Source organism: Ictidomys tridecemlineatus, chromosome X (assembly GCF_052094955.1).
Source record: "Ictidomys tridecemlineatus isolate mIctTri1 chromosome X, mIctTri1.hap1, whole genome shotgun sequence".
Lineage (NCBI taxonomy): Eukaryota > Metazoa > Chordata > Mammalia > Rodentia > Sciuridae > Ictidomys > Ictidomys tridecemlineatus.
Genome location: NC_135493.1, coordinates 2,944,650 through 2,957,243, shown reverse-complemented (window position 1 = coordinate 2,957,243; position 12,594 = coordinate 2,944,650). Strand labels below are relative to the sequence as shown.

Sequence of the window (12,594 nt, the reverse complement as noted above, 5' to 3'; positions counted from 1 at the left end):
ACTGTTTCAGAAAGCTCCGTTTGTAGTTGACAGGCAAGTGGGATATTAAGCCACATTAATAAAAGTCCAGTCTCCATAACAAGGTAAATGATGATACTTCACTTTGTGGTCTTTTCAGACCTGACTCTTGAGGGGGAAGCACAACTGCTATCTTCAAATAACTAAAGAATGTTATTAAGAAAAACCATTTTTTTCAAGATAGTCCCAATGAACCAATGGCTAGAAGTTTCAGGGAGACAGATTTTGGCTTATAATGGAGATTACTTTCTGAAAACCAGAGTTACTCAAAGATACAAAGAGCTACCTAATGAGCTCTCTGTCACTGCAGGGAATTCAAATAGAAATCAGTCAACAAATTGGATGCTTAAGACAAATTCAAGAACTGACAGGAGAAGTAAAGCTTAATGATTTTGAGGGATCCTTCCAGTTCCAAGGTTTTAGTATTCTAAATTTTCAGTACAGGATGACTCCAAGCTCTCAGGAAATAAAAGCAGGATCTTCATAAACGGCACAGTTTAAAGCTGGATGTGAGATAGATGTGGAAAGTGAAGTCTTTCTAGGCATCATTTGCAAAGGAAAGTTAGCAGACCTGGGGAAGCCTTTCAGGCAGCCCCTTCAGGAAGCCCAGGTGACTTTTAGCAGCACATAAGCCAGTCACCTGCCCTATTTCAAGTTCCTGCTCCTCTCAACAAAGGCCAGGCCATTACTTTTCAAACAGTCTTGCCAAGTGACATGATTTCCATTGTGCCTATACTTGCCTAATAGATAAAGGTGCAAATTTCTCCCCAAGGAAGCAATAGGGCTTGATGGATAAGTTCATTAGTTCTGGGACCAAGTTACTTATGATTAAACTCTTGATTGGGACACTTACTGCCCTGGGATTTTGAACAAGTTACTTAACCTCTGTGTGCCTCAGCTTCCTCATCAGTAAACCATAAATAATAGTGTCTGCTTCCATAGGGTTGATGTATGAATTCAATGAGAAAATACACACTAAATCCTCAGTCCAAGATCTAAAATATGTTAAACACTCAAAAATGTTAGTGGTTACTATTATTGATGCTATAATTACTATCATGGGCATTGCAGTGCCACTAACTCAACAAACCCCTATCAAGCAATCAGAGCCCTTCCTCTACCAGTTCAGAGGGGTTACAACAGCTTCAGAGAGCCCTTCCACAACTGCAGACAACCAGAACCTGCTGACCCTCAATAATCCATACTAGTCACATCGGGAATCCTGCCTCCTCACCCGTTGTCTTCATAGCCAACAGCCACCCCTCCCCCAGTCCTCCTGCCTGTGCCATCAGCAGCCACAGTCAGAGGAGCAGTAAACTGGGAAGGCAGCTCAAGTCAAACCATCAGGTGTTTCCTCCCTCCCAAGGACACAGCTGGACCTAAGATGATGTCCACCAGTGAGAAGGGATGGGAAATCTGAATGCCTGGTCTAGGCTGTTAGCTCAACTACCTGGGCAGCAGGGCTTCCCTCAAGGAAGCAAGAGAATCCTCCCAAGTTTGTGGAGGAACTCAGGCCCAACCCCACAGTGAGTCTCTTAAAGGAATGGGGAAGGTCTCTACCTGCCTCAAAGGAAGCAGTTATTTACAACTTTCTACTCACTTGCATACAGGGGAGGTAATGGAGAAAGGGGCTACATGGTCTCCTCCTTCCTTCTCATTTCCAGCAGCCAGACGCAGCTGCAGAGAAAGAGTTAAAGGAGGGAGGAAGCTCCAGCCATTACCCCATCCTCAGTGCCTAGGGCTGTCTGGGGGGTCATGACAGTGCTGTCTGTTCTGGCTAGGGGCCACTGTGTGGCTTTCTGCAGCAGCTGCGGGGGCCCCCCAAGCAATTTGCAAGGTCAATGCTGACCTGCTTCCAAAGAAGAACAAAACAATTCACTGACAATGAAGCAAATCGCGCGTACACCACCACATCTCAACCCCCCCTGTCCCCAAACCAGATTTTACCCCAGTTCCTCCCTGCCCAGATGCTGTCTCTGGGCTTCCACCAGCCCCACTGGGGAACCCAGGATAGCATCACAGCTGCAGAGCATGTCTCGCCTCCCCGACCAACCCAAGGAGACTCTCAGTACGGGGGAGATGCTATCGCTAAAGGAGACCTGAGCTTGGGGGAGGGGGAAAAGGAGGAACATCTATGTCTCTTACCGAGCGCCACAGTCACTTTTCCGAAGCAGAGAGGAAAGAAGGATGAACGAACTGAAACAAGTTGGAGGTTGAGCCCCGACAGAGCTCACCTTCTTCTTCTCTTTCTCTGGGTCTCTCTCCTGGTCTCTCTCTCGGTCTGTCTCTCTGGTTTGCTCGCTAGCTTGCGCGCGCTCACGCTCTCCCTCTCTCCCTCCCTCCCTCTCTCCCTCCCTTTCTCTCTCTCTCTCTCTCTCTCTCTCTCTCTCTCTCTCTCTCTCTCTTTCTCTCTCTCTCTCCCCCTCTCTCTGTCAGTCCCTCCCTCCTCTCCTCCCCTCCCCTTTCCCTTCCCCCTTTGCTGGCTTAGGGTTCACCACTGCCTGGAGCTGAGCACGAGGCTGTGCTGGGCTCCGAATGCAAAGCTGCAAAGCTTTAGGTCTGTGGTTGTTGTAAGAAAGACTAAAGTAGTATTTTATTCTTTAAGGTTTCCAGCAGAGAAATAGAGGGAAGCTCAGAGATAAGGGGAGGAGCAGGGAAGCAAGGAGAAGAGAAAGAGCAAAAGGGTAAGAGCGAAGAGGAGAATAAAGGAAGTATGGATTACCGTGGCTGGTGTGTGATGCTTACTTGCTGCTCCAAGACAGAAGAGTGAGCTTCCTCCCTTTCTTTCTGTCTCCTTTACATCCCTATGGGCGTGCCTTCTAACCCAGGCTCCAAATAAAGGTTTGACAATCCTGTCTGCTCAGATTCTATCTCCGAGGATAATAAAGAGCTAAAAAATTGTACATCAAAGGGAATGTCATTCACACTCCACGAAGAAGAAAGAGTTCAGCCACATTGATCCCCTAATGACCTAACTTCCACCCCACCCCCTACAAGTAGGAGTGTGGACCCAATTCAAAACTGTCAGCTAGAGCTTCCCTCTACAAAAGACACACAAACAGCAGAACCACGGGATTTCCTTTCAGAATATTCTGAAGGGAACATAGATATATGTAAGTATGTGAGCCTACACATGAGTTTGCACAAGGGGAAGAGGAGACAGAGAAGGAAAATGAATCGATTGACTCAGACATGAAAGAACTGTAATTCCATTGGGGCAAAAGAACAAACAACCTGGGGATACTACTGTAAAAATACAACATAGGGTGGAAAGAGACTCACACAAAGACTAAAATAAAGGAACTTAGGTTTGAGTCTGGCCTCTAAAAATTACTGTGTTGCCTTGGATGGGTCAATTCTTCAATCTAGCACTTATTATCCTTGGTGGCTAATTGAATGGGGATGGAAGTACATGATTGTAAAGAATCATTTCATATCCAGCAATCTGGAAACTAAAGACAGGAAACTTTCAGTTGAAGGAGAAGTTGAATCATAGAGAACGGAAAATAGACTACTACATTTCAAAGGCTCTCTAAAGGTAAGTCCCAAATGGGACCCAAATTTACATTAATTTAACCTTACATTCTTGGTTGTTTTAGGGGCAATGTGAATATAGGCATATGTATAAATAGAATTCTATAAATTCTCTTATGAAACAATTCAGCTTCTACCTATATATAATAATTGGCATAACGTTTTTCTTAATTCTTCCCTCATATTGTGATTTCCAAGCCATTTAGTCAGAGAAACAAATGGACTTACATTGTATATTTTAAGTATATTGGCCTCAAATAACATACAGAATTTGAGAAATGGGAGGCATTTAAAATTTTGCCAACAGTGTGAGTGTGCTAATTTCTTCTTAAACTATCATTGTGATTTTCCTCCTAAATACCTACTACTCACTTCTCCTGACTAGTGAGGTACATGTGGTAAAAACACACACTTCTTCAAAAGCATGTATTGAAACACTGAGTGTGTAAAGACAAGAAGAACCATAAATGTAGATTTACTGAACTGAAAGGGTCCATAAAGATAACCATGTTATTGTACAAAAAGACAAACTGAATAAAACAACAAAATTCACACTAGGTCATGCCAAGTCAGCAGCAGAATTAGGACCAACACCCAGAATGCTGGTCATCACTGCAGTATATCTGTCTACCAAAGCAACATATAAGATGTGCATAAAACAAATGTCAATATGGGCCCATAGTTATGAACACTCCTTTCTGCATATGTACACTTTTATGAGTATATATGTTTGTATAAATATTCATTGGATTTAAATGATTATTAAACTAGTCAAAAGAAATGTTCAGAATTAGCATAAGATTGTTGTATTGGTTTCCTATGACTGCTGCAACAAATGACCATAAGTTTGGTAGCTTAAAGCAACAGAAATCTATTCTGTCATAGTTCCAGAGGCTGTAGTCTAAAACAGGTTCTGGAAGGAGTACACTCTTTCCCAAGGGTCTAGGAGAGCATTCTTCCTTGCCTCTCTCAGCTTCTGGTGGTTCCTGGTATTCTTTGTCTTACAGAAGCATCACTCCAATCTCTGCTTCAGTCTTCAAACTGTCTTCTCTTCTATAAGCTCTCTTTTCTCTTATAAAGAGACCCAAATCCAATGTGATTTCATCTTGAGATCACTAATGTATTATTCTGCAAAGACTGTACCATTTAAATAAGGTCATATCCTGAAGTTATGGATGGGCATGGATTTGGGGTGAACTACTTAATCTACTATTGTTGCCAACCTTTCCTTTTTTGTCAAATAAAGATGCTAAACAAAAAAATAGAATAAACCAACTAGGGAATTAGTATTTTTTAAGAAGATATCTTGGCACAAATTATTTGGATAAAGATCCCCCAGAACAAAAACTCTTCTTTAAATCATACAACTTCACCTGTATAAAAATTAATATATTTTCATAATTTCTCTCATTTCATTACAAATGAAGAAAAATTTCACTAGAACCACCTTGAGTAATAGTGAAGAAGTCTCTATCAGGCCAACCAGGATACAGATGCCAATAATATTTCTGGACAAAATCCATAATACAACAATTTGAATACACTGAAAAATAACCATAAGCATGCAGAATTGGAAGGGGGTTGATACATGAAAGAAAAGAACAATACTAGGTGAGTTTCCCTTTTTCTGGGAATTTCTGTCTGATTAACAGCCCCAAAATGGAGCAGTAAATATAACTATAGAGAAACTAAAATCAGTGTAGCACCTGCTAAATATTTAACAACTGAATTTAAGGTGGGGAGTTCAAGCTTGATTATAACATTTGCCAATTTCCATGATGTAAATATACCCACCATGGACAAATCCATGAACATAGAGTTGAGATGAGATGTGTATATCAGGCTCTGACAGTCCAGCAGTCCAGTGCCATCCAGTTCCCACATAATCCAAGTGGCTTGAAGAATCAGAAGAAACAGTTCAGGATTACCACCACAGCTGGAAACTGATGTGAAAAATCCAAGGTTAGAGAAAAAGCTACAGAGTGTGAGCCCTAAATTCTGTGTATAAACTGCCTCTCATTCTCGTAAAATCATGAGATATGCATGTGGGGATAGACTACAAACAGTTTAAATAAAGTTGAAAAGATCAAACAGAGTTTTTAGTGTTGACCACCACAAGGGAGAGTTTGGACTTTCACTTCAGTCACTTACCTACTGCAACAAACAAAAATCAATACTTTGCAAAGAAATGGAAAAGAATAAAGAGACCCTATAATATATCATTCACAATGTTCAATGTACACTCCAAAATTACTATAATAACAAAAAAGCAGGATTATATTACCCCCACCCTCAAAAGAAAACACACTCAATAGAGACCAACCCTGGGGTCAAGCAGATGCTGAAATTAGCAGAAAGGATACTAAATGATCTTTTACAGCTATACTAAGGAAAATAAAGAAAAGTGTGCTTTTAATAAATGAACAAGTGGAGAATCATAACAAAGATGAATAAAAATTTTAAAAACCAGGTGCAAATTTTGGAACTAAAAATTAACATATCTGAAGTAAAGTTCCCTGGATACACTTAGCAGATTGGAAATGACAAAAATAACTGGAAGGTAAATCAATAAACACTATCTAATCTGAAGTATATAGAGAGAGGAAAGGTTGGAAAAGATGTACTGAGTGTCAACAATGTATCAAAGCTATAACATACATGTAACTAGAATCCCAGAAGGCATACAAGAAAAAAACATTACCTATAAATATTTCCCAATTATAATGAAAATACATGAAATTTAATATATCGAATATGTTCAAGATTTTTAAATATCAGTTACATCTCAGACTGTTTTAAAAACCAATACAATAAAACACAAACATTCACAGATTCAGTGAGGTCAGTAAATTCCAAGCAGAATACCACACTCAGGTACAACACAGTCAGACTTCAGAAATTAAATATGAAGCAAAAAATTGTGAAATCATTGAAAAAATTTCATACTCAGCAGCAACAGTAAAATTGACTGTCAATTTCTCATAAGAAAAAAAATGATCTTGAATATGCTGACATTGGGATGGGGGTGTAGCTCAGTGGTAGAGCAAGTGCTCTGCATGTGTGAGGTCCTGGGTTCCATCCCTGGCACATTCAAAAGTAATAATAATAAATAAAGTAAAATGTGGATATATTTAAAGATCTATCAACATAAAATTTTACATTCACCAATAATCCTTCATGAATAGAAGCAAATATCAACATTTTCAGATGAATTAATGATAGTACAATTTGTCATCAACATATTTACACTAAAAGAATTACTAAGGAAAATTCTTAAAAATGAATGAAAATAAGTCTAGATGAAATGATCTTTAAAAAGGAATGAAGAGCATCAGGAAGGAAAATATATGGATAAATTTAAAATAATATTTTAAATGTTGAGGTATATATGAGAGTTTAAATGTAAAATCATAGCATTGTAATGTGCAGTATATAATATACATAGATATAACATATTTGACAACTATAGAGGGGGTCAGGACAAACCAGACTAGACATTGACAAGGTCTTTAAATTTTATGTGAGGCAACACAACATTAAATCTAAGTACATTTTGAACAATTAAGGATGCAAGAAACATAATATCAGTAAGATGGTGAAATAGTAAGTCCCAATCATCATCTTCCCACAGAAATATCGAATTAACCAAGATATATGAGCCAAAATGTCTTTATATATCCAGAATCTAGTTAAAAGGTTGGCAATACACACACAAACACACAAGATCTATTTCATTGCAATGGGTAATAAGGGAAATTTCACTTTGACTATGTTAGTTCCTCCCTTAGGTAGGCCCATCTCAGCACACAGAACTATCACCTTGACCCATAGTTTCTCCCTAAGGAGAAAGAATGGAGCATGCCATCCAAAGTCCCAGGCCTTTCAGTTCACTATCTATCTTAAGGACTAATTCCTTAGATGGTTGCCAGTGGCTGGGGGCAGGAAGGAATGGGGAATTATTGTTTACTGTATATAGAGTTTCATTTTACAAAATAAAATGAGTTTGGGAGATGGATGGTGGTAATGGTGGCACAATTCTGTAAACATATGCAATACCACTGAACTGCATAATTAAAAATGGTTAAGATGTAAATTTTATGACATGTATATTTTATTACAATAAAAGTTGGGAAAAAAGTTGAAGGAGAGAGAAATGATTTCACAGACCAGCAAAAACAGAGAGTTCATCACTATTAGGCCTGTCTTAACAGAAAATGTTAATGGGAACTCAAGTTGAAATAAAGGCTGGTAAACAGCAACACAAAGGTATATAGAATTCACTGGTAAAGTCAAATATATGGATAAAAACAGAATGTCATAAGATGCTAATAACAGTATAAATCATATTTAGTTTTAGTTAAAAATGAAAATATATTCATAATAATTATAGCCACAAAAGATAAAATATATAAATTGTGATACCAATGACAAAAAGTGTATGGGGTTAAAGAGGATCAAATGTGTAGAGTTTTTGTATGCAACTGAAGATAAATACTTATCAGCATAAAATATGCTGGTATAATTATAAGATGTTTTAAGATGGTATAATTATAAGTCTCATGGTACCCTCAAAGAAAATGCTTATTGAAGGTACATATAAGTAAAAGAGAAAGGAATCAAAGAATATAACTATTAAAAATCAACAAAAATAATGCAAGACAGGAAGACAGGACAAAATTGGGGAAAAATAACCCCTAAAGTGACAATAATGAGTCCTTTCCACTTTTTTTTAATAATGGAGATTGAACTCAGGGGCACTCAACCACTGAGCCACATAACCAACCCTATTTTGTATTGTATTTAGAGACAGGGTCTCACTGAGTAGCTTGGTGCCTCACTTTGGCTGAGGCTGGCTTGGAACTCGTGATCTTCCAGAGCCACTGGGATTAGAGGCATGAGCCATTGTGCCTGGCCACTCAGTAATTTCTTTAAACAAAGATTAGATTCCCAAAGGCCTTGGAAGTAGATTAATGGATAAAACAAACAAACAAACAAATGAAACCCAACTATATGCTGTCTAGAAGAAAGTAACTTTGACTTTAAGGATACACATAAGCTGACAGTAAAGAGGTAGGAAAAGATTTTTCATGCAAACACACATCATTCTCCAGGATAAATCACATTACATTATAAAATAGGTTTTAAAAATTTAAGAAGACTACAATAATGAAATGAAGTGATTAACACAATTAGAAATGAATAACAAGTGGAAAATTGGAAAATATGCATATATGAGGATTTATAAACACTCCTAGACAACCAATAATAAAAAAGGAAAAAGGAAAAAATGGAGGACTGGGAGTAAAGTTCAGTGGTAGTGCACTTGCCTATCTGGTGCAAGGCCCTGGGTTTGAACCTCTGCACAACAATGAAAGAAAAAGAGGGGAAGGAGGAGGAAGAGAAGGAGAAGAAAGAAGAAGATAAAACATAAAGAAAACCAAAATATGTTAAAACTAATGAAAATGAAAGAACAGCATAAAAAGAACAAAGATCAACAAAAAAATCTTGTTTTGCTAATAATAAGTAAATAAATAAAATAGAGAAAAGAAAAAGAATGGAAAGCCTTTATGACAAAAACTCATTTTGGGGGCCTGGGGTTGTGGCTCAGTGGTAGAGCACTTTCCTTGCATGTGTGAAACACTGGGTTCAATTCTCAGCACCCCATATAAATAAATAAAACAAAGGCCCATGGACAACTAAAAAAAATATTTAAAAAGTCATTTTTTATTAAAGGTAAACAAAATTGACAAAATATTAGCTTGAATAGCTAAGAAAAAATAGAGGATTCAAATAAACAAAATCAGAAGGGAAAGATGGGACTATCAATGATATACCACAGAAATACAAAAGATCATAAAATACTACTCTGAAGAATGCTATGCCAATGAATAGAATAACCAAAATGAAATGGGCAAATTCCTGGAAAAATACCACCTACCAAGACTGAATCATGAAGAAATAGAAAACATGAATAGATCAGTAACTAAGGAGAATGAATTAGTAATCAAAACCTCCCAACACAAGAAAGCCCAGGACTTAATGGCTTCAATTGTGAATTCTACCAAACATTTAAAGATGAATTGATACCAATCCTTAAACTGTTCCCAAAAAAATGAAGTGCAGAGAATACTTCAAAACTGACATTACAAGGATAAGTTTATACTGACATCAAAGCCAGACAAGTATGATGAAAAAATATTATAAGCCAATATCCCTGATCAACATAAATATAAATATCCTTAACAAAATATTAGAAATCTTTACCAAGTAGGATTTATCTGTGTGATAAAAGGATGGCTTGACATATGCAAATCAATAAATGTAATATACCACATTAACAGAATGAAAGATAAAAATCACATGATCATCTTAGTTGATGCAAAAAAAAAAGCATTTGACAAAATTCAAAATACTTTCAGGATTAAAAAAAGAACTCTTGACAAACTAGGTGTAAAAGGAACATATTTCAAAATAACTAAGGCTATATATGAAAATCCCACATCCCACATCATAATCAAGGGTAAAATAATGAAAGCTTTTCCTCCAAGATTAGGAACAATACAAGGATGACAACCCCTGACTCTTTTTTTTTTTAACTGAGGATTGAACCCCAGGGTTCTTAACCACTGACCACTCCTCTAGTCCACTTTATTTTTTATTTTGAGACAGGGTCTTACTAGGTTGCTTACAGACTCACTACATTGTTGAGGCTGATTTTGAACCTTCTATCCACACCAGACTCCCACCCCCACCCCTACCTCAGCCTCCTGAGACACTAGGATTATAGGGATGTGCCACCACACCCAGCTCCTGTCACTTCTATTCATCATAGGACTGGAAGTTCTACTTAGAGCAATTAGGCCAGGAAAAAAAATAACACACATACAAATCTGAAATAAAGAGCAAAAATTGTCTCTGTTTGCTTATAACATGATTTTATATTTTAAATGCTCTTGTTAGTGCATTATAATAGTTGGGTTCATTTGGCATAATCATACATGCCTGGAATTTAATTTTCTCTATTTCACTCCCTGGTGCCTCCTCTCTCCCTCCCACTTCCTTTCCCCTATTCCCTTTCCTTTCCTCTACTGATCTTCCTTTTACTTTTTTTATTTTTAATTGATGCTTTATAACTATACATAAAGATGAAATTCACTGTGGTATATTCATACATGCACTTAGTGTGATTTTGTAGAGAGAAAACCTTAAAGATCCTACCAAAATAAAACTTTTAGAATCAACAAACAAATTCAGTACATATGCAGGATAAAAATCAACAGACAAAAATTAGTTGCATTTCTGTATACCTTCAACAAATTATTCTCAAAGGAAACTAATGGAACAATCCTAGGCACAAGAGCATCTAAAAATTCAATATTCATAATACCTGAAACTCTAAGAATCCTAGAAGAAAACAAAGGGGAAATATTTTTGACATCGGTCCATGGCAATAATTTCATGGATAAGGCAACAAAAGCAAAAATAAACAGATGGGACTACATAAAATTTTTTAAAAAAACTTTCTGCACAGCAAATGAAACAATAAACAGAGTAAAGAAAATATACAGAATGGGAATGAGAAAAATATTTGCAAATCATATATCTGATAATGGATTAGTATACAAAATATACAGGGAACTTAAAAAACTGATGAAAAATGAATAAGCAAATTTTAAAACTGGATAAAGGACCAGAAAAGACATTTCTCCAAGGAAGACATACAAATGGCCAACATGTATATGAATAAATGCTCAACACCACTGCTCATCAGGGAAATGGAAGCAAAACTAAAATGAGGCATTACATCACAGTAGTTAGGATAGCCATTGTCAAAATGGCAAGAAATAACCATAGGCCAGTGTGTACTCTATTGTTGGGAATGTGAATTGGTAGAGTCATTATGGAATGCAATATTAAAATACCTCAAAAATTAAAAATAGGAGTACTATATGACCCTGCATCCTCACTTGTTGGCATCTATGGAAGGACATGGAACTAGCATACCAAAAAATGTGTGCATTCCCATGTTCATTTCAGCCTTGTTCACAATACCAAATATATGAAATCAGGCTAAATGTCCATTGATGGATGAATAGATAAAGAAAATGTGTGTATGTGTATATATAAATAGAATTTGTTCTATTCTACTATGGTAACCACAGTTAATGCATTGTACATTTAAATTTTAAAAGGGCATATTTTAAATGCTCTTACTACATAAAATTACAAGTAGGTGAGTGATATATATACATATATATATGTGTGTGTGTGTGTGTGTGTGTGTGTGTGTATTATTTAGCTTAATCTAATCTTTCTAAAATATGTACATGTCTCAAAACATCACATTATGTCCTCTAAATATATACAATTTTTATCTGTCAATACAAATAAAAAAGTAAATAATAAGAAAAAGAAAAATATGGGAAAATACTTAAAGATAAAAATGTTATTTTAGTAAAAAATAAACAGAGAGACCAAAATCTTTTAAAAATCTATAATTAGGACTGGGGATGTGGCTCAAGTGGTAGCGCGCTCTCCTGGCATGCGTGCGGCCCGGGTTCGATCCTCAGCACCACATACCAACAAAGATGTTGTGTCCGCCGAGAACTAAAAAATAAATATTAAAAATTCTCTCTATCTCTCTCTCTCTCTCTCTCTCTCTCTCTCTCTCTCTGTCTCTCTCCTCTCTCACTCTCTTTAAAAATCTATAATTATACATATAGCTATACATTAAAGCTATAATTGTATATTCATGAAAACACAAATAAATATACAAATGTTATTAGTCCTAGTAGGTAATATAGCATACAAATATACATATAAAAATCAATTGTATTTTATTGGCATCAAGTAAAAATGATTTTCTAAAAAATCAGACTAATAACAATAGCATTGAAGAGTCAATGGCCTATGGATATGTTTAACAAATGATGCACAACACCTTTACATGGAAAACTACATAAAATTATTGACAAAAATGGTTATAAAATGGGGTGATAAATCTTGATATTACTAAGATGTCACTTTTGTCTTGATTTAAAA

The 12,594-nt window shown here is 36.5% G+C and overlaps 1 protein-coding gene across 5 annotated transcripts in view; it reads right to left on the bottom strand.

Annotated features, from left to right (window-relative positions):
• Gabra3 (gamma-aminobutyric acid type A receptor subunit alpha3) overlaps window positions 1–2,915 on the bottom strand; it is a 213,235-nt gene extending 210,320 nt beyond the window's left edge. For 3 of the 5 annotated variants that reach the window (XM_021735402.3, XM_021735399.3, XM_005338506.4), the window contains exon 1: window positions 2,164–2,300. The gene's annotated coding sequence lies outside the window, so the exon portion shown is untranslated. Of the gene's footprint in view, window positions 1–2,163; window positions 2,301–2,740 lie in introns of those variants that run through there. The other 2 variants (XM_040286804.2, XM_040286798.2) reach the window with 2 other exon arrangements.
• Window positions 2,916–12,594: the final 9,679 nt, after the last annotated feature.